General features: G+C 47.5%; 1 protein-coding gene across 1 annotated transcript in view; it reads right to left on the bottom strand.

Annotated features, from left to right (window-relative positions):
* The window catches only part of NME8 (NME/NM23 family member 8), a 2398321-nt gene extending 2377793 nt beyond the window's left edge, over nucleotides 1-20528 (bottom strand). The window contains exon 1 of the mRNA XM_069613833.1: nucleotides 20468-20528. The gene's annotated coding sequence lies outside the window, so the exon portion shown is untranslated. The remainder of the gene's footprint in view (nucleotides 1-20467) is intronic.
* Between the last annotated feature and the right edge of the window lie 3062 nt (nucleotides 20529-23590).

Below are 23590 nucleotides of genomic sequence, written 5' to 3'. Positions count from 1 at the left end.
GGCCCCTATGGGGAAAAAGACACTAGCATTAGTACATTAATGCATGGACACAAGGGGAACCTCTTATCAAAAAACTTACCTGGAAGCCAAGCAAGTTTGGTTCTCACCAATCCGAAAATCCAGTGAAGTAACTGGATACCAACGCGCCCCTGCATCAGAAGCAGGATGGAGAGCTCGTCCTTCCAGACCCTAAGGTGAGACGCTACGAGGAATCACAGAAGGGTTTCGAGGAGGGTGAGAGGGTAAAGTGGGAGGCTGATTGCATTACCCCGCAGACAGTTAATCCCCTATTTTCGCCTACAGAAGGATACTTCTGCGAGCCAGACAAGCCAGATTTGGGGGCCAGGTCTAGTCCGTCTTCCGAACCCTGCGCATCACCTTAGAAGAGGTCACAGCAGCGCGAACCAGGCCAGCGCCTCCGTGGGAGTCAGGTGAGCGTTACAATACCCAACCAACCCTCCATTATTCTTTCCCCTTTGTTAGTTTCCCCATGCATACAGTTTGCCACGTTCCCCCAATCTACTCTTCATTCATTTTTTCAACTTCTGACTCTCGGGATTGCCGCCTCCTCAACCAGCCGCTTCAGCCTTTGGTACACTCAGCTTCCCGTAGAAGTCTGGAGGGGTTTCCGTGTGAACACGAGGGACCTGTCCTACCTACGCTTGCAAGCTTTTTTCTTTTAAAACTAACCACTATCTACAGAGAGCTTCACGTTCTTTCAGCTAAATGGTGGAGGACGTCCGATATTACCAGGACCCCAAAGCTTACTAAATCGATGGGCCTTTAACCATCCTCTGCTACCAAGTGAACTCTTATTCCTAAAAGTCCTTTAAGATGAGGTAGCAATACTCAGAGGTGGACGGGGATGCAGAAATTACTCAAACATCAATAATCTAAACGACTCAGAGAGTTGGCAAAGTGCTTTCTGTTTTAATATCAATCATCTAAAACAGGTAGTACAACGGGCATCATCCAATGCTGCACACCTCAATCTCAGCGCATTTTAGAAAAAACAATTCTTTTATATCGAAAACTCGTCACTGCTGACGTCATATTACGTGGCAAACTACAAAAACTTATGAGTATCTGTGATTGGCTCTCAGTGAACATCTAAGTATACGTTCTAAATAGCCAGAGGTTTATGATTGGGTATCTAAGTCAGGTGGGCATCTAAGCCCATCCTCAATAACTAGTCATCACCATCGTCACTAAATACACAACGATTAATTGATTCTTGAAACTATACGGCTCTTCATTACATGACCCTCTATGATTGGTTTGGCACCCTTGTATCCTTTTAGATTGTTCCTCACGCTAGCAGCATGCAGGCTACCATACCAGGTGCATGAAGGCTCAGCGTGATCATGTCTCCCCTCCAATTAACCCACCATCTATCATCACCCCTGTGATGTGTCAGACAGTTAAGCTTTTAAACTTGGCCTTCAAACTGTTGCCGTCGTCTGGGAAATAAAGGCAGTACAACTTCACCGGTCTCCTAGTTTCGGCACAGCCTGACCCAGGCTTTTTCAATCTCACCCATGTGAGTGGAGACCACTCTTTTCGAGCCTTTTGCAGCATTTAATCCTATTAAATGATGAACTTTAAAAGCCTTCAGTGTTTTTTCATATTGCTTCAAACAGAAGAGTGTTCCTTTCTCACATTCGTTGTAGCCTTTTTGACAGGCTTCCATTCTACCGTGGCCTTATCTTCTTGGTCCTAGGCCAACCCAACCTTCTGAAACGTGCCTCACCATCAGTAATTTCCAACTGCGCCACAAGTCTATTCCTGTCTCATAAAGTTCACAAGCCTGCTAAAGTGTGTTGTAGGATCATCCAGATGCTATACATTCCTATGTATATACATTGGCGCATCGCTGCAATCTAATTCATTATGTAGCCAGCCTTATGATTACTTTTCCCTACTTGCATTTCAGCATCTGTACACGTGTAAACTAACTTATGTATTTTTCAGTGTTTCTGTAGCATGAGCATCTGCATCTCGGGCCCGAAATGCTGCTCATCTTTTACCATCTGCTCTCCAGTTCTTAGAGAATATTCACATAACTGCTCTTCATTCATCCTCTGGATACATCAGCTTCTTATTTCTTATGACGTCATCAGGCTCCTTTTCCTGTTCACATGCACATTTCTTCTGGTACTTCATCCAAAAGAATACTATGCCTGCATGTATTTAGGTGGGGTTTCCTTAATGGGTATCTTGCTTCGAATGTTTTCTGCAGTATTGGCACTCTTACTGGGACTGCACATGTCGTTATCTCTGGCTCCCAGCAAATAGTTAGCATAGGGGTGGAGCTTTGGGTGAGGATGTCTGACCACATTTCTACAGGTACGTTTCCAAGGCATTCAGGTAGGTTTATGTGATTGTAGGTAAAAAATGAAGAAGGTAAAAAAGTACAGCAAAATGTACGTCAAAAAGGCAAAACGATAGAAAGAAACCGACCAAACTGCCTAATGGATAGCTCCCTCATGAACACAAAGCTGTCAAAGGCGCATCAGCAGAGCTGCTGGCTCCCTTCTTCCCTCCGTTACCACTGTGTACACAGTGCTTTCATCACACATTCATGAACATTCTCACACGTGGTCAATAGATTACCAAATCCCCACTTCAATCTGTGGAGCTGTTCCTTCATTGGCCCGGTGGATCCGATACCGCTAATATTCTGTGGTGAAAATGGGCAATTCACATTTCTGCCAGACAGCCATGTAGTGGTTTCTACATGCATGACGTCCTTTAGTTTGCGTTCCTGTTCGCATTGAAGACGGTGGAGTGGAAGGTTGCCCAGAGCAATGCCAGTGGTTCAGATTCATTAAAAACCTTCCATCCATCACTTGTTTGGGTCAATTTGGACTACATGCCATCATAACATATGAGGGTATCCATGTGGCCCCACTATCCTGGATATACCTTACTTGTTTATGTGAGCCTACCTGGTACCCTTACTCTTTCTGTTACAACCTTATTTGATGGAGGTGGGGCGTCACTTCGGTCTGCCTCTCAGCACTGTGGATGTACTTCATCACCCTCACTGCCGTATCAAGGTGGAATTATGTCTAAGTGAAGTCCATGTCTTGAACAAACTATTTCTATTACTACAGAATTTTGATGGTGATGACACTGTTCTACTTTTTGTTCAACAGATGTTTTAGAATACCATGCTGGTTCTACTTTGTTTTAAATAAAAACTCTGAATGAAAACGCAGTTGTATCTAACTTTTCACAGGAAAAGTAAAATGCAAGATTCTTTCCTCTCTAACTTTTATTTCCACGACAGTCCACCAGATTTGGCAGGCCACTGGTCTGGCCAAATCCTACCACTCATGCCGAATTTCACAAAGCTTCTTAGGAAAATGTTCATGCTGAAAATGACAGCTGGAAAAAGAATGCTTATTGCACGAGGATTCAAATGTCAGTATTAAGCCCAGGGATGAGATGGTAGAAGAAGCACATGCTACAGAAATTTCGAAAATGACATCTTCCAAACTCAAAGATATTCATTTTTTAATGACCAATATCTAAAAACATGCCCAAAACAGGCTGCAGGTGTCGGAAGCGGCTGCTGACTGTTTGACTGTTCCGTTCCATTTCTAACGCAGTGCGGCTTGACACATCCGTGACATGCTCGTAGGTCCTGTTGCATGCACCCCTGCAAGGGGCCATGGTATCTCCCAGTGTGCTGTGGTATGGTCACATGGTTACCCATGTGACCAACTTAATAAAAGGTCTGAGCCGCTTCCGGCTCAGCAGTCAGACCAACGAGACTCTGTGTGTGTGTGTTGCCACTATGCGTGCTGGGCCCAGGGACGGGGCCCAGCTTGAGGACGGTGCCCCTGCCGGGCAACGCCATCCCTGTGGGTATCCCCTAACCATGTGAGGCGGGTTGGGGAAGGCCACCCCGGTCTGGGCGCCCCCAGAGCCGGGGCTGTGGTGCGCGAGGTGGCCCTGGCCACGTGTAGAGCTCCGGTGTTCCGGAGCGGGTGAGGTGACCCCCACCCTTGTGTCTGCAGCGTGAACGCTGCGCCTGTGTGCGACGTCGGGTGCTCCCCGACATGAGTACGGGGCTGCCCGGTGACCCGGAGCAGCCCCCAACAGGTCCTTTCCTCACTTTGCTGCCTGCTGCCGCTGTTGGAGTGAAGAGGTAGGCAGGCAAAGCAGAGCGAGATCAGAGGAGTGAAGTGTGGTGCTCTGCAGCCCGAAACATCTTTTGGAGGTCGGGGAGTTCCCTGTGAAACCTAAGGTGAGATGAGCGCGAGGTGTGAAGGTGAGGGCTTGAGGGTGAACCTGGGTAGAAAGGTGGCAAGTGCAGACCACACCCGGCTCTGCCCCCGGTGCGGGGTGGCCTCCCCTTCCCTTCCCTCATTGCGTGTTATCCTCACTGTTCGAGCAGGGTAAATGAAACGGAAATCCTCACCCCAACGCTAACTAAATAATTATAGGAGAATTCTGATTTTAAAAGGAATGGGGAGCATTACAGTCAGTAGTAGCAAGGCTACGAATCCTATTTGCTTATAGACCAGCACCATAAAACATAGGAGGAGGAGTGTGGAGAGGAGTGTTCATTGTGTGGACTGAGCAGATGGAGCTGCTGGAGTCTGCCTGCACTTTCCTTGGTGGTGCCAAGAACTCGAGACCCCAAAAGCCATAGCCCGATGTGTGCGCCGTGGAGTGTGGCAAGGAGTGTTCATTTTGTTCCTTGGGCTCCTAGGGGCTCATTGATCCACCTGTGATGATCCTGGACTGGTGATTTTGTGACACATAGTAGTGCGCTTAGTGTTGGAGGTGGTGGGGTAAGTGTGCAATCCGAATTTTTGACTTTCTGCACGCTAAGATGCTAGGCAAAATCCTGGGGAGACCCACAACCCACAATACCCGAAAAGGAAAGCCTTATGGGAAGAGCAATGGCTATCAGAAAGCCGGATATCGAGAGCTACCAACGTCATGTACTGAGGAAAGGGCAGTTCCTCAGGTGCAGCCTCCCTCTAACGTGCCCTACCCTCCACAATCACAGGAAAGAGAGGTGGCTGCAGGACATATCATAGCGTATTTCATGCCCTCTAAATCTGGGTGTGCGACCAGGGCAGCTAGACACCGGGACGATAATGCCCAATTTTTCACCCGACGGGCTAAACCAATTGGGCGAAGCCACTATCGCATCAAATGGGTACTTCTGTGACATTGATGGCAACTTGCTGGTAAAATTATGTTACTCTTTACAAAATTCAGCACGTTCCCTTTGTGATGAAAACTAGGAAAATGGCATTACGTAAAAAGAAGAGGCAATTCCAGCAGGACGGATCATTGAGCAGCTCCCTTGTAATGGGCAATGGTGCAAGTGGGACAGACTTAGAGGTGTTGGAGGATGGTCAAAATGTTCAACCTGCCAAACTGGCAGACACCATCAAACCGAGACTGCCTAGTGCTGGGGGTGCTGAATGTTCAGTCTTTGTATCAACTCCTGTCCCTCAGCATTTAATTGAACTCCCAGTTTTGGACATTTGTGTTCTATCTATTAGCAGAAAGGGTCAGTCGGGGAAAAAAAGGGCATGTGAATCGATCAGAACTTTTGAGGACCTTTGCAAATATTCCATCATTGCGATTGTTAAACTTGTTTGATTTTGAATTCATTGAACCTGTGAAGTTGCCGAGGGGTGGTATGGGTTGGATCCATTGCTGCCTTCCTATAAAGGCTTCCGTTATTAGATCACAGTTTGACTAGCTCGAGTTTTTAGGCTTTTAGGTCGGTCAAGCTATCCCCATTAGTGGAGAGGAGTCTTGCTGTGAACTCTGTTGTTCTGGGACAAAAAGCCCAAAAAGGGTCTCAGCCATTATTACCTCTGCAAAGGCCCCTGATGATTTTGATAATGAATAGGGCTGGAGGGGCTAAAAGGCATGCTAAATCGGGCTTTGGGTAGCTCAAATTCAAAATCTTCTTTGGCCCCCTGGAACACTAGAGGCCATTCGCATTTTCTGGGCAAACGTTGCCTTTTAAGACTATTTATTCAAACATACTGTCTTTATGATGCAAGAAACATGGCTTACAACTAATTTCCACGTAGATGGATTTATAATACACACTATGCCAGCAAAAAAGGGCCCCAAAAGAAGGCCGTTTGGGCGTTTCATTATTGGGGTAAAGCAGACCTACAACTCCATTAAATTAACCCTAGTTGATTTGAAGAGAATGTTCTTGCAGTTGAAATAGCTTGGGAGGAGTCCTGCTCAATACACCGTCTGTTAATAATCAATGTATACGGGGGGGGGGAGGGGGTCGGTTAACATCTTTGTTCACATAGATACCATTATTACTGACTGGTTGAAAAACAATCTGACAGACTGTATTCTGCTGGGAGGGGACCTAAACGCCAGCTGTGAGGAGCATGCATCGTTCGGGCATTTCATGAACCTTGTGGTAGAGAGTAAAATGGTGATTGATGATGTAAATGCCAGAGGTCGTAGGTGGTTGGGGTTCCTGAGAGACTGAAAGCTTGACATCTTGAATGGTAGAACACAGGGTGATACACCTGGGAAGCCGAACCAGTCAGTGGGCTAGGCAAAGGCCACCCTTGATTATGTGAGTGGAAATGTCCCTTTGGAGAGGGTTATTGAACTGGAAGTGTGCAAAAGGGAAGCCAGCGATCATGCATCCCTTTCTTTAATGTGAGGTATGCAGAAACCCGAAATAAAACCAAAGGGATCTGGGGGCTTAAACCCATTTACTTGGGCAACAGGGTGATGTGGTCGGAACATAACATACGTAGGGCCTGTTACACTCTTCACCTACAGGTGGAAACTGCATGTTTGGTTATGCATGGGGCAACCTCTGATGAGTTTGAAGGCTGGTTGCTCTCATTGTAAGAGAAAACAGTCAGGTCCAGTGGTAACCGTATAACATCAAGTGGGACCAAAGAGACACAGCCCTATGATAGTGAGATCAATAAGGCCAAATGACTACTACATAAGGAGTTAAGGGATTTAAAAATGAAGGGAAATACCAGGTATATGTGTCAGCGGGAATCCCAATGATTAAAAAATCAGTATGGGGGGGCGCGCGAGAGCTCGAGCAAGATGGCGGTGATCTGAAGGAGCTCTAGCTTCTAACGGCATGCAGAGTCTGATTCCACCCCTTCAAAGCTCGCAAATCAATTAAAAGAGGAAATCACCTGCACCGGAGCACTCAGAGGAGAGCTGGGCGAAGTTTCAAGAAAAACCGCGTACTCAAACAATAAACGCGTCCCACCGAATGTTCGAGCGGCTCGCCATTGTTGAAAGTAGGTCGCAAAGAGGTGCAAAACCGAAAAACCAGCATTACAGAACTGGCCCGTCCCACTATATGCATGGGCACAATGGTGCATGGACACGCGACACAGGGGGGCGAGAGCAAGGTGTACCCAATAACGATTTGCACGTAAACAGGAGGAACAGGTGACAATCGTGCAGATGAGCGGTGCACCAGACCACCAATGCAGGCGTACGTAACCTCGACGGGAGGCTTGCCGGCACCGCACCATCGCCTCAGCAGACGGCTTTGCAGAAGCGGACGATTGTTCAGCCCTTGAGACAGGACAGGCCTCCCCCACAACATCCAGTGACTGGCGCAGCCTTACACACGCACCGTGGATTGAAGACCAAGAAAAGAGATCCCGCAGGAACAACCTCAGGGTGGTTGGAATACCGGAAAACGCCAAAGGGTCAGACCTAGAAAAATACATATAAGACCTCCTGCAAATTAACCTATACCTGCCGAATGCCAGATACCACGTCATAGAAAGAGTGCACCGGGCATCGACACCAAAACCAGTACCAAACGAACACCCGAGGGTTATACTATGAGACTGTTGATCTTTCAACATAAGATGGCCATACTAAAAGCCTATAGAATGGCAAAACCAATACGCATAGACTCAGAAGTCAAAATATTCAATGATTACTCAATGGAAGTATCAAGATGAAGAAAAGGCTTTAACCCTGTATTTGAGGCGCTCAAGTCAACAGAATATAGACATTACCTAAAATTTCCGGCGACATGGTGTATCCAAATAGACAGACAATGGCATTCATTCGAGGACCCGGAAACCGCATGGCGGTTCCTACAACAACAAAACATAGAGACGAGAGACCTGCAAAAGACAACGTCGGAGGAAACAAGACACGCCCGCACCGCCTCGACCCAACAAGAACGGGCACGAGCAAAAGGGAAATGGCAAAAAGCAGGTAGAGGGGCCCGAGGATGGAAGCCCGACCATAGGAAACACACTGGCAGACCTTGAGGTGGATCTGGCAAAACACTATGGCAACTGTTAGTACGTGACAACCAATGAGAGCATAAGAAGTAAGACACATCGCCCCACAGCGCTCACACACGTGCTTAAGAACACTAAAACTTAATCTCCAAACAGCCAAGGGGGTGGAACGTAAAAGGGACACATAATGGAGCGACATCCACCACTCACGTGCCAGTAATACTCTCCCTAGTGTGACGTCTACTGTACCCATGATCCCTCACGCGTGTAGGACCCTCAGATTGTATTTTTTCTGACATGAGGTAGCATGAGGAGAAGCGTGAGTACAGATAATCCAAGCAGATAGAAAGAAAGGTAAGACTACAAGCATCCATGCGCCTTCTCTCAGAGGGGAGGAAGGGTGGGTCGCATGTGAATCAGATACAAGCATCAGAAATACTATTATGGTGAGTAATGTATCTCTTCTGAGGCTTGTGGAATCTATTTAGATCACATGCTGTGCATAGATTAGCGAGCAGTACCTGAAGAAGGAGGTGGGATGTGAGAAGGGTCATGAGCAAATAAATGTCTTGGAACCGCTTGTCCCACTTAGGTATCTGTCTTGGAATGGGTGTCAATGCAGTAGTGCTGAGTAAAAGTGTGAATAGAGCCCCAAGTAGCTGCTTTGCAAATAGTGTCAAGGGGGACATTTGCAATGAAAGCCAGAGTGGCCCCAATGCCTCTTGTAGAGTGGGCTCTTGGTGTGAAAGGCAGAGTTTTTTCAGAAAGGGAGTACACAGCTGGATACAGTTAATAATCCACTTCGAGATGGCACCTTTAGAGACGCGATCCCCCTCTCCACCTGTAGCTACGGAGACAAACAGTTGGTCTGTTTTCCTTAGCGGTCTTGTCTTGTTCACATAGTAGAGGACCACCCTATGCACATCTAGGGTGTGTAGTTTCACCACAACCGAGCTCTGTGGGTCTTGGAAGAAAGCCGAAGCTCGATGGACTAGTTCACGTGGAATTTAGAAAAAAAAACTTAGGTGAGAACCTAGGGTGTGTGCGTAAAACCAGTTTATCTTTATGAACTGTAAAGAAAGGATCTTGCACTGACAGAACCTGAATTTCACTGACCCTTCTTATGGATGCAATAGCTACTAAGAAGGCTGTTTTATAAGTCAGGTGTTTGAGACTGCTTTTATGCATGGGCTCGAAAGGGGGGCCCATGAGCTTAGATAGCACCACATTAAGGTCCCATCCTGGTGATGGGTTTGAAATAGAAGGGTGAAGTCTCTTTACTCCTTCCAGGAAGGCTTTAACTACTGGTACTTTCCACCACAACACCTTGTTATGGGAGGTGGTGTATGCTGACAGAGCTGCCAGGTGTACCTTTAGTGAGTTAAAAACCAGTCCTGCATCCAGGAGGTGGAGCATATATGTGACAATAGTTGAAGGAGTGCAATCAACCGGGTTGATTTGCTTATTTTGGCACCAGATAACAAATATTTTCCATTTGTCAAAGTAGCAGTGCCTCGTGTTTGGCTTCCTAGATTCTTTTAGGATGTCCATACATCTCTGTGGTAAATTGAGATGTCCAAACTATGACCTCAGGAGCCATGCTGCCAGGTTCAATGAGTTGGGTTGAGGATGTACTTTGTTCCCTTGGTGCTGGGACAGTAGGTTGTACCAGCCTGGGAGCCTGATGGGTTTGAACACTGCTATTCTGCGTAGGTGTGGGAACCACGGTTGTCTGGCCCACATGGGAGCAACTAGGACAAGCGTCATCGATTCTCTGTTCATCTTGTTGACCAGCTTCCTGATGAGGGGAGTTGGTGGAAAAGCGTACGCAAACATCCCTGACCAGTTCATCCACAGGGCGTTCCCCTGGGAGTCTGGTTGGGGGAACCTGGATGCAAATCCTGAGCATTGTCTGTTTTCGCTTGTGGCGAATAGGTCTAATAGAACCCCACTGAGAGAAGATATCTTCTACGATTTCTCTGTGTAGACACCATTCGTGTTCCTCTGGAAGGGAGTATCTGCTCAAAGCATCTGCCAGAGAATTGAGGTCCCCTTGAACATGTTGAGATGACAGGAAGATGTTCCGTTTGAGTGCCCATATCCAAATTTTCTGGGCAAGCTTGGACAGATTCTGCAGGTAGGGCTCGAACGCTTAAAGCGCTCTGAATACCGCCAGAAGCTCTAGTAGGTTGTTATGATTCCTGGCCACTGAGTCAGACCAGAGACCCTGAGCTGTGTGGTGGAGATAGTGAGCTCCCCACCCTGTCAGGCATGCATCGGTTGTGACTACCGCCTGTATCTCGGGATCGTAAAAGCGTTTCCCCTTGGACAGATTTTCTTTTGTCCACCAGTGAAGGCTTTGTACAAGTGTTGGCGAAACGACCACTAGATCGTCCCACTGACCACTTGTCTGAGACCACTGTTTCGCCAACCATTCCTGCATGGGACGCATGCGCAGGCGCGCGTGGGGGACCAGGTAAATACATGACGCCATCATGCCCAGCAAACGCATTGCTTTGCGTACCGTTATCTGGCGACCGTCCTGATAATGTGGAATTTGCAGTAGTATATTCTGAATTCTTTCCTCGGATGGGAAGGTCAACCCCTCTTGAGTGTCTAGGATAGCTCCTAGGAATTGTTTGGAGGTGCTTGGCACCAGACTTGACTTCTTCTCGTTTATTGAGAAACCCAATTCGAAGAGGAGGTTGATCGTCCTTTGAATGTTTGTTCTGCAAATTACTGGGGTCTCCCCCGTGATGAGCCAGTCGTCCAGGTAAGGGTACACCGGGATTGCCTCCCTGCGTAGGTGTGCTGCCGTCACCGCCTGTACCTTGGTGAATACACTTGGAGCTGAAGCTATCCCGACGGGCAGTACCTTGAACTGGTAGTGCCGACTGTCCACCTTGAAGCGCAAGTACTTTCTGTGCGCTGGGAACATGGAAATATGAAAATAGGCATCTTTCATGTCCAATGTTGCCATGTAATCCCCCTTTTTTAGGAGGGGGATTACCTCTTGGAGAGTAGTCATGAGAAATTTTTGGGGCTTGACATACTTGTTTGCAGGCCGTAAATCCAATACTGGGCGCATTGTCCAATCTTTCTTTGGCACAAGGAAGTAAGTTGAATAAATACCATTGTTTACCTGGTGTCCCGGGACGAGTTCTATCGCGTCCTTTGCTAGCAGATTGACGATCTCCTCGAGGAGGATCTTCTGGTGGTCCAAAGAATGTATTTTTTGTCGTGGAGGATGGTTTCGGGGACGCTCTAACAGTTCTATGCAGTACCCTGCGGATACTGTGGACAGCACCCATCTGTCTGATGTGATCCCTTCCGAAGCTTGGGTGAAGTTGGAAATGTGTCCCCCTACTGGGGTTACGTGAGAAGGGACCCTGAACGGAGCGTCACTGTTTTGGTGGAGGCGTGCCGCCGCCTCTACTGGGGCTGCCTCTACTCTTACCACGTCCTCTTTTATTACCCCTGCCCTAACCCTGGGTAGACTGCTGGTTGTTATTGTTCCATGGTGTACCCTGCCCCTGGGAATAGTTAGATCCTCTCTGGGAATTTTGTCCGCGTGGGAGACGAAAATTGCCATTCCCTCTTTAATTGGGGGTTTATTGGTCAGTTGGCCTAGGGATTTGAGTGTCTCATACTCATCCTTGGCATTTTTCAGCGCGTCCTCGACCGCCTTACCAAACAACAGATCCGGCTCCACCGGTTTATCTAACAATGATGCTTGGGTTTCAGCCTTGAATCCAGACTGCCGTAACCAAGCGTGTCTCTTGATAACAGTCCCTTCTGCTATCAATCTGCCGGCGTTATCCGCGACATCAAAGGTTGCTTTTAAAATGCAACCGGACACGGCTCTTCCCTCCGCGGAAACTCGTGCCAATTGGCTCTTTAAGGGTTCTGGGGCGGAGTCTATGAGTGCCGTGACTTCTTCCCACTGGTGGCAGTTGTAACTGGCCAACAGGGTGGTGGAGTTGGCGATCCTTGCCTGGTAGGCGGAAGTGGAGGCTACCTTCCTGCCCAACCCATATAGTTTCTTGCTCTCCTTGTAGGGAGGAGCTTCGGACGATGACAAGGATGTTCCTGCCCTTTTACGGGTGTTTGTAACTACCAGGGAGTCCGGCTTCAGATGCCCCCTTATGTATAGTGGGTCCGATTGGGCTGCCCTGAAAAGTTTCTCAATCCTTGGGTTCACTGCCCTGGTGAGGTTGGGATTTACAAGTGAAGGGTCTATTCTTCTTTGAATAGACTTAAGGATAGGGATGGCCTCCGCAACAGGTCTCCTTTCTCCTACTAACTCCTCAGCGAAGTCCCACTCTTCCTGAGCACCCTGGGTGTCAATGTGGAAGTGTTCTGCCGCTCGGGACAGAACTTCATTCAGGATAGGTTGATTGTCGACAGGGGAGTTGGTAATCGGGGGTTCTTTCTCTACCGGGGAATCTACTCTGTAGGTCTCAGGGTCTTCCTCTTCCTCTTCTTGGTCCTCATCATCCACATAGTAGCCCGTACCAGTTTGCTCTTCCAACATGCCCAAATCTAGGCTTCAAACCAGGACTTCTTACTTGGAGGTATTGGATCTTTAGAGCCTGAGGGTGCTGACCCGTCGGGAGTATAGGAGAGAAAGTGTTCAGGGTTTTTTGCGTAAAAATCTGCCAATGATGACATCCTTGACATAACCCTGTCTATGTCATCACTAGACCATTCTCTAGAACTGGGAATGACCCTTTCTGGGACTTTCTCCGCCTTATCCTGACTAGACTTACAGGTTTTAGCAGGGGTCTTTGGGATAACAGAAGGCTGGGACTTATCTGTCTGTTTATGTGGAGTGGAAAGTTTTAGAGGTGTGTAAGAAGGCTGAGACTGATTCCTTTGTTATTTTCACCCATCCCCGTGGGCGGAAGAGTATTTTCCCTGCCTTTTTGCCCCTTCGGAGCCTTCCGATGCCTGGCCTCAAGGTTCGGGGGGTAGTGTCCCTATCTTTAGAACGTGGAGGTAGGGACTCGGGAGCCGCCGTTACGCGGTCTGCGGGCGCCGACTCCTGGAGTGCGGTCTGCGGATGGAAGTTGGCTTCGTCTTTCGACGATCGAACTTCCGTTACCTTGGGGAGCGAGGCACTTTTGGCAACAGTGGATGATTGCCTGGAGTCATGCAGCGATCTAGATCGAGAACGCACAGAGGACACCGATTCGGACCGTTCTCTATGTGCCTCTTTCCGAGAACTCAACGTGCGCGTCGAGTCTCGGTTGGACTTCATGTGTTTTGTTGAAGTGCTGTGGGTAGCACTTGTGTCGCCGGGGGTCTTCCCCATAGCCGCCCTGCCGGACGACCTTCCGAGGTCAGAGACTTGCGCTCGGCTGTATCTTGACGCCACGTTGCCCTCACCGTCTGAAAGCACGGCGTTGCTGCCATCACTGAAGGCACCCTCCACTGCCATGGCCTCCTGACGCCTGGCGTGGTGGGCCCAACGCTTGATCGAACGGTCCTTAAGTGTTTTCGGTTTAAACCTACTACACGCTCTGCAGTTCGCCTCGGGGTGGTGCCTCGGCAAGCAGAGATTGCACGTGGCGTGTCTGTCAACCCAAGGGTACTTGCGGTTGCACTTGGGGCAGAATTGGAAAGGGGTACCCTCCATACGCACCTTGTGGCAGCGGGCTGATAAGTGTAGGAATATATAAGAATGTACCTATATACCAAAAGAGTGTAGAGTATGTCCACCCCCCACTCTCCCTACTTGCAGGGCCGAGGCCAGAGGCCTTCCGAGGCCCAAATCCGTTGTGCAGCTCTCGACGGTCGATTTCTTCTCCGGGCCGGCGTCGAGTGTGGAAGTTCGGTGACTCGACTTTGGGGTGGAGAATGGGGAAAATATAACGATATTTTGCAAAAGTATGGCTAAGGCCAGGGAACTCCGCGAAATGCTTCCGACCAGTATGGCGGAAAAAAACAATCTGAGGGTCCTACACGCGTGAGGGATCATGGGTACAGTGGACGTCACACTACGGATAGTATTACTGGCACGCCCTGTGTCGATGCCCATTTTCGAGTTTCGAAAACAAACTGTAATACTCCGCAGCTTCCACTAGATGTCGGCCTATGCACAGCATGTGATCTAAGCAGATTCCACAGGCCTCATATGGGAACAGGAAGTGATGCATTGGCTTACATCCACCAACCCCATATATTGTCAGGCTTTATCTTCAATCAGGATGTTGTCCGCGGAAGCTGCTGAACCCCCGCAGTCCCCTTTGGATGCTAACCTCTTAACTGGTAACAAACAGTTCAGCTGAGAGCATCCCCAAGGGAAAGGGGAAAAATGGGACAAAATAATAAACTTCAGGTTTGGCTCAGCTTCTTAATATCTCTTAACTTCTCTTTATCGAAATTGAATAAATAAACATGCCACCATACCTGAATATCCTCTATTGATAACTTAGAGGAAGTGTTATTTTTCTTACTGAAGAAAAAGTAGTGTCTCTGATGCTATTACTATCTCCTTCAAATCAGAATTGGAAAACTGCTGTCTTTAACTCACTCTCTAAATTCCATGAATTAGTTTTCTAGCAGTTCAAATTCCAAAACACACATGCCCATCTGAAAATGCTGGGTCGGTTTTTGTGTGAATCTCTAGCTTTAACACAAATTCCAAATATGACACTCTTGCTTCTTCCTTTTAGAATTGTTTGCGCATGTGGAAAGAAAGCGGTGTTCACTAATTGGATCTTTTGCTTGCGTATACATATCGCTCTTCAAGGAAGCGTTCACTTGACTGGAGGTATGCGCATGCGTGAAGATATTCCTTTTCCTTCTGAAATGGTGTGCGCATAGGAACAGAGAATAGAGTTCAAAAATGGCATATGCGCATGCGTAATAGTTCAGTATTTCTCCCTCCTTAATTTAATTTGTTCAAGTAGGAAAGAGGAAATTACTGATTTCCGGACACTGATCCTTGAAGAGGCAGCTTAATGAGGTATGCGCGCCAGGTTAGAATGTTGGTAAATTAAACTTAACGTTTCAGGTTCGCGTATCTATAACACTGTCACTTGCGCAGACAGTGTAAGATTTCTAGCGCTAACCCGACGTTAAAAGAAAGCACTGTTACCGTAAGAAGGAACAGTGCTCAATACTTTTTATGCAGCCGAAAAAAACACACGACGGTGAAAAAATGAACAGGCTTCCACACACCAACTTGCCATGCGCTAAATATGTTGCGCAGTTCATTAAATAAGAGTACTGTTCAACAAATCCAAAAATAATGTCTTTAAAGAACAAAACTAACTAACTCTTTAAACAAAAAATAAGAAAACAGGAACTGGTTAATAAATTGTATAGAAATATAACTCCTTCCCGAATTTAACAAAGTTCAGTTAAAAATTATAAAGTCACTTAACTTGCTTCTTTCTTTTACCGGAACGTTTCTGACTTTCTTCTTGAATTCTCCAACACTTTCCTGATCCAAATAACAAATCCTAGGCACAAGGGCCCAGCTAAAGTTTCTAAATCTTCAGAGCTTCAAACATAAGACGTTCCTGCTGGGCTGCTGACAATGAAAGGCAGTTTAGAATGTTCCAACAATGCCTTTCTTTTACTTATGACCAATCATTGATCCTTTTTGAAGTCTCCATTTTGGCTTGGGAAGCTCTCCACACTCTGCACTAAAAGTTAAGGCCCAAACCTTAATTTGTGTTACTCATACACTCATTCCACCACATTCAACCAAACCCCATGAAACCTGACATATATGAGCTTCTAAGCCAAGTATTGGGTCAAGGCTGTATGGTTGGCCTACCCAATGTTGCTGTTTACGGTTATGTTTAGGTCTATGGTTAGACCATAGTTGTATTGTGATATGGGAGTTGACCCACTGGTTGAAATGTGAAGTATGGGACAAGATATGCACTCTAACCACGCAGGCAGGTAGACATACCCTGGCTATCAACACCCCACGAGACCCCACACTAGAAATCTACACACACCCACCCAATGGCTAAGCTTACCTTGGTGACATTTAACATGCAAGACCTAGGTCACCCGATAAAGCACAAACAAATGTTGAATTATATGGAAGACAAGACATACAAGGAGACATACTATTCCTACAAGAGACCCACCTCAACAAAACAGAAGCGGGAAAGCTAACACGAGGCTGGGTGGCCGCTGCCGCACATTCACCACACCAGGGGAAACAGGAGTATCCATTTTGGTCCAATCATCTTACTCAATATTTTTACCCAGACAATGGATACCACAGTATACTCCACTAGCACATTCTCAAAATGCGCTCAACACATGGGTAACCTTACCATAATAGGTGGGGATGTGAACATAGCTTTGAACCCAGACCTAGATTGTAAGGGACCAAAGACCACCAACCTACCCAACCTAAAGAAGAGACTGGCTCAAAGCCCTAATGATGGACATACAACTAGTAGACATATGGAGGCACACCCACCCAAACCGACAGGACTTCACATACTACTCCCACTGCCATGATAGCTACTCCCACCTGGTCTACTGGTTTATGCCTGCCAACACAGCTCATATGGCAACAGACTGTAGGATTTAACCGATCACCATATCAGATCGCGCACCGGTCGTACTTCATCTCACAATTCCTGACATGACTCGCAAACTTCCATCATGACACTTGATTCTTCGTACTTTACAATACCCTGACATAATAGAACACCTGCTAGACGACATGGATGGCTTCTGGGAAGATAACGAGAAACCGAGTTACTCCCCATATAGATGCTGGAGGACAGTCCATATCACGCTGGTCACACAAACGCAAAGCCTGGGGTGAGAGGGAGGCCCACCTACCGGGGGAACTTAAACAACTGGAACAGCGACAAAAAGCGACTCATGAGAGACAACTAAGGCCCCAAATTCAAAAAATGCGGACCGAGATCAAACAGATCACCTCAGACAGGGCGCAAAAATCATACACCATTTGGTCACAGACATATTATATAGAAAGCGACAGACCGCTCCACATGATCGCACTTGCACTCAAACAGCGCCGAGCCGCACAAACTATCACAACCATCAGGGACAAGGGAAATAATCTGGTGGTAGGAGACGAAAAAATCAACAAGAGATTTGCTGAGTTCTATCGAGAACTTTACACCGCCACAGACACATGCACACCCCAAGCCATAGAAAATTTCCTAGACACGGTACCCATCCCCCGAATACCAGCGGAACAAGCAACAGCCCTAGACACCCCTATCACCACTTCTGAAATAACCAGGGCAAAACTATCTCTGGCCAAGGGGAAGGCAGCGGACCCTGACAGGATCCCAATAGATATGTATGAAAGCTTAGTGGAAGGAATCGCCACAAAACTAGAAGCCATCTTCAAAGAAGCGCTTATCCACAAACAACCGCCAAAATCCATGCTGGGAGCTAACATTGTAGTATTCCACAAGAACGGGAGGGATCCACAACTTATACACAAAGACCAAACAGGCTTTATAAAAGGGAGACACTCCAGTGATAACATTTGCAGACTATTACATATAATAGCCGGTGACAGAAACCCACAAGACGCCATTCTGGCGGTAGACGTGGAAAAATCATTCGATAAGGTGCAGTGGACATTCATGTTCTGTGTCCGACCCAGATACGGTTTCCCCCCCACGCATAATCCAACTGATCAAGCTCCTGTACACAGGCCCTAGAGCTTCAGTAGTCACAAATGAAGTGGCCTCTGCAGAATTCACCCTACAGTCAGGCACACAGCAGGGATGCCCATTATCGCCACTACTTTACGCTCTATCGAACCTGTGGCAATCAAAATGCGCATATACCCAGCATGGTCGGGCATACATCAAGGGGCAGAAGAACATTGAGTATCATTATACGCGGACAACTTACTTATTTACGTTAGCAACAGCCCATGGGACCAATGGTGGTATTCAAAATAAACTGGAATAAATCTGAGGTAATGCCCCACCGGCGAGACATTCCGTGGGACCCAGGCGGGGTGGCACTGTTTACCCTCCAGCTGCAGTCTATAAAATACCTAGGAACCCACATAAGCGCTTCAATGACAGAGCTCTGCGACCTGAACTACCCCCAGATCCTGAAAACCATCAGAAGTGATCTGGAAAGATGGGACACACTGGCCCTATCCATGACGGGGAGGATCAAAGCCCTAAAAAAGAACTCCTTCCCCAAATTGATATATATATAGCAATGATGCTCCCAATTGGGCCCGACCCCTCACATGATGAAAGAGCTAGACTAAGCCATCAACAAATTAATTTGGCGAGGGAAAAAAGCACGGATTGGACTCCCCATACTACAGGCGGATAAACTGAATGGAGGCCTAGCGGACCCCTCACTTAAGGCCTACTAACAAGCTGGTCGATTAAACTGGGTAAAACGATGGCTAAACATGGACGATGATAATAGCTGGCGAAGCATGGAACTGTCCCTAATGTCCCCATCAACCCCCATTGAGATCATGGCCACGCCACCACGCAATCTCCTGACGACAATCAAAACACACCCAATATTAGGACCAACCATACAACAATGGCATAAATTAAGAGTGGCGCAAGGGGCATCAATTGGGAAAGCGCCAGCATGGGCCAGCGTACGCTCGGTCCCGGCGTATGGAGTAACACAGACAATACATCAGAATCAGACGGGCGAATGGGCAAAAGTGTGAATAATGGACATAGTGGAGGAGGGGGCACTGTTTGGTTTGCAGGAGGCATGCAGGCTGTTGAGCTTGAGGGCCGGGGACTGGCTTCGCTACCACACCAAGCCACGATTCTCAAACACACGACGTGAGAATCCCGTCTACAACCCCCTACGCAATGCGAGAAAGAAATGGAACAAAACACAGATATATTTCTGCGAATCTGCACATTCTACCCAATGACAATACCGGACAACCAAAACAGACTACATACCCTGGCTATAACGTGGTCAGAAGACCTGGGAACCCCAGTCAATGCCACAGACCTGCAGAGTTGCTTCTCGGCCATCCCTGCATCCTCCATCAACCTCAAAAACAGGGAAATGCAATACAAGATATTACAACGATTATACTATACCCCAGCAAAACTACACAAAATGGGGCTCCAACCTACAGCCTTATGCTGGAGAGAGTGCAAAGACACAGGGACAATGGGGCACATACTATGGACATGTCTCGCCATCACCCCGTACTGGCGCACTATACATCTGCAACTGACAGACATTGAGGGGGGCAAATATCGCCTTCACCCGGAACACAATGATACTGAAACTACTGATTATACACTGGAAGTCAGCAACACCACCCACGGCCACCGAATGGACTTCCACACTGTCCAAAACATGTCGACTTGAAAGGGCGGCCTTCAAAAGACAAAATAGGCTCAACCCAACGAAAGGGGACAAATACTGGGAGCTACTAGAAACGTATATATGACGGATAGGGCCCACTTGGAAGCAAAGACCCGACGCACACTACCACACCATGACCAACATAAGCAGCGATAGGGTCCCCACGGATTCAGCGCAACTGACATGGGGACACGCCAGAGCATGGTTAAAAATTGGGAAGGAGTTCTAGGTAAAAGCAGATAATGGAATGGATTACTGAGATGGAAGTCGGGGGCCTCACAAGCAAGTACTGTGATAAGGAAGAGTAGGACTAGGAGTAATACATATAACCAGTAAGTAACCAGGTCATTATTCTAGCCATTCGCAACACTCTAGACCAGTCCTGTTTTTAACTTTGCATTTTGGGATGTATAGTCCTGGGTTTGTAATGGGGAACTCCAGGACTACAAATCCCAAAATTCAAAGTTAAAACCTGGACTGTATAAAAAGAAGAGTCAGGTCTAGACATAGATTTTTTTTGCCATTTCCTTAATATACTCAGGCTGGTTGTAGGAGCGTGGCCTAGGTCTATTAGTGGGTGATGAAAAAGGCATGTTTATTATTTGTTGGAAACCTCATACGTAGCTCCATTGATAAACAGTAATTGGCATTGCGCTGTTTTCAGAATATCTTTCGTTTATATCCTTATTACATTGGGCTACATTTATTTATAGTGAGGACTCGGGAAGTATTACGTCCATACACGCTATTATCCATCACAAATTTACTTAAACTCCCACAGAAATGCCAGGGCTTGAAAAAGTTTAAAAAATATATATATATATATATATATATATATAAATGCCCTGAACAATTTGGAAACGTACCTAACCTTCGCCCACTATTGCATAGTCTCTTCACTGTACTGGCATCTGTAGAAAGAAAGCTGTTGGGAGAAACCATTCACGATTCACTAGACTTTTAAATCTAGTGAATCGTACGCGTGATAATCCTTTTTCAAATTCGGTCTGTTTGTGTGAGGGATTACATTGACAGATTTTCTAGCACACACCTTTCAAAATGCTGTGTCGTTCTGTATACGAATTTAGCGGGTAGTCCGAGTATATGTCCTACCAAAAGTACACCTGTACGACACAGTGGAACCACCCTGTCAGAGGGTTTATTAATAAGAAGGGTTTGCGTATATATTTACCATATGAATGCGTCCAATAAAGTGCTAGAGAGCTAACTTCTTTTGGAATGTAGAAGCTTTGGCCGCCATGCTGGGGGTCAAAATGGCCGAAGAACCCTTCACCTTCTTTTGTCAGCAGGTAAATGTATAGCCAAAATATTTCTTATCTGTGTTGCTATCATTTGTATGAAAATTCCTGAAAACACATTTTCTTCATTCCGTTAGTTATGGGCATTTGAAGTATTTTTATTCTGCGTAATTTGTTTTAATGATATGTTAATATTTTCATATTTGTACTAGCATGTGTCTTTTATAATAGACATCTCTATATGCAGAACGTTATACAAATTGAAAATGACAGGAAACTAAACCTGATAGGGTTTGATAGGTTCCTTTGCGATTAGAGATTTGTGTGATGTCGTTTTGGCACATTTCTGCTCTCTTTAAGCCTAAACTGTCCCAAATACACAAATGAAACCATGCACAGCCAGGGACGCGCCACACTCAGGAAAATAAATGTTCTGCCCCCAGCAACAGCAGGAGAAGCAATGCAGTGAGTGAACTTACCTAATGGTTCTGTGTTGGTCTTTAATAACATACATGCCAAACCTAATGATTTAGGCGGGATACTCCCGATTTTGTTAGCAAAAATGTTGCTATTTTTTACTGCCTTCCTCCTAAAATAATTCTAACCCCAATGCATTTTACAATGATTCTCCCAATCAGGATCCTTGTTGGAAAGTGTGGTGTCGTCAAACACTCATGTCATGTGACAGGGGACACGGGAAGGGAAGTCATTCTGATTGTTGATGCTGAAGAATAAAGGTGTGTTAGAACCGCTCTCCGCCTCCCAGCTCGTATGTCCATTGTATGCATGCTTAAGGCCAGGGAGGAATATGGCAGGTCCACCTGAGATTCTACACTGGCGACGAGGCGTCTACGAACCCGGAACGTTTGTGTCACCCTGCGCTCGTGGTTTTGGAACGAAGAAGCCACTTGAGCAACAGCGCCACCAGCAAGGCAGAAGAAGTTTCCCGCCTAAGGTGAGAAGCGGGTTATAGAGCACTGCGGCTCCCCGCGGGTGGGCAGAGTAGCCCCCCATCTCACCCGACAACTCCGGGCAGTCGAGTGTCATCTCCCGCCGACGGCAACGGGTTGTACAAGTGGGTTGGAGCATCAGCTCCCCGCAGGAGGGCGGCACAACCCTCTCACGCAACATCAGCACCGGGTGGTTGAGCAAGTTCTGCCGCCAACTGCAACGTCTCCACGCAAGTTGGAGCACAGGGGCTCCCCTCAAACGTAACACCAGAAGCAGTCGAGTATATCTCCCGCACATAACTGGAAGAGCGGGCCGCAGCCCACCAAATTCAAAATACGGCAGGCCAGAGCCCGCCGAAAAGTAAAACTGCAGTCCCGAGCCGGACAAAAAAGCAAAACCGTGGGCCGGAGCCTGCAAAAAATTTAAAATATTGGCAGAGCAGACCGCAGCCTTCCCAAACCTGAACACTGCAGGCCGGAGACGGACGAAAAAGCAAACAATGCAGGCCAGAGCCCACCAACACTGCAGGCCGGGGCCCACCAGCCCAACCAGCCGAAGCCTGCCACAACTACAGGGGCCACAGCGACCGCATACCCAGGCTCCAGGCCCATCAAGAGAAAAAGGGAGCACGACTGCACCACAGGAAGAGGCCACGACGCACGTGCTTCAAGAGCTAACAGCACGCTGAGACCGCCAGCGCACAGGAGCACGTGGCCCCACACCCACAAAACAAGGTCAGTCCGGAGGGGGCAATCTCTACAGCGACCACCACAGGGGCATAGCCTGTTAAAATTGCCTAGTCAGTCACAATGCCCCTGGATGAATCTTTAACCGTCCCGCTGACACCAGCCCAGGCACTCCCTGCCAGGATGGACGACAGCCTCATGACCCAGCTACCCACCAGCTCCGACCTCACAGACACTGGCACATTAGGCCCGCGCTGGAAGAGGTGGTTGAGAGACTTTGAAGTATGTCTAAACGCCATTGGCCGCATAGATGAAGACAAGAAGCACAGCCTATTGACATTTTCGATTGGCTCTAACGTCAGAGACATTGTGGACAAACTCCCCACGTGAGCGACCGACACATACACAAGCCTAAAATCAACACTCACAGACTATTTCACACCTCACACAAACGTGGACTACGAGAGACACATCTTCCACACCACCAAACAGACCAAAGGTGAGACCATGGACGCATTCATAATGCGTTTAAGGCTGAAAATGAAACATTGTGATTTTACTCCAATGAAGAAGCACTACGCTCACAAATAATAGTAGGGTGCTCGGGCAGACTTCAGGAAACGACTTCTGCAGAAGCCACGCAACCTGGAGGAGATCCTGGGCCTAGCTCGCTCAGATGCTGCACTGACTGCACAGGTAGAAGTTTTGGAGGACATCAAGATCACTCACGCAGGCATGAGAGCATCAACTAACTGAAAGGGGCCTCAAAGGGGAATGCTGAGCTGTTCTGCTTTCTGCTATCAATGCGGCCATGAATACCCACACGAAGGGCAGTGCCCCGCAATGGGCCAACAGTGTGCAGCCTGTGGAGGAGACAACCACTACAAGGCAGTGTGCAACATTCCGAAGAAAAATGTGAGGTGAAGGAGGGAGCGGAAAACCGTCTCAAGGCAAATAACAAAGGCCACAGAGTCTGCCCGAGCATCCAGACAAGCACAGGAAGCCCCTCAACGCTGGCACAAAGAGGAGTGACCGGAAAGAAGACGAGAACGGACATCAGGAGACTGGAGAGAGAGCTGACCACCCACTTCCC

Source organism: Ambystoma mexicanum, chromosome 5p (genome assembly GCF_040938575.1).
Source record: "Ambystoma mexicanum isolate Mex_15411 chromosome 5p, UKY_AmexF1_1, whole genome shotgun sequence".
NCBI classification, from domain to species: Eukaryota; Metazoa; Chordata; class Amphibia; order Caudata; family Ambystomatidae; genus Ambystoma; species Ambystoma mexicanum.
The sequence above is the reverse complement of the archived record's forward strand: the minus strand, read 5'-3'. Positions and strand labels throughout refer to the sequence as shown.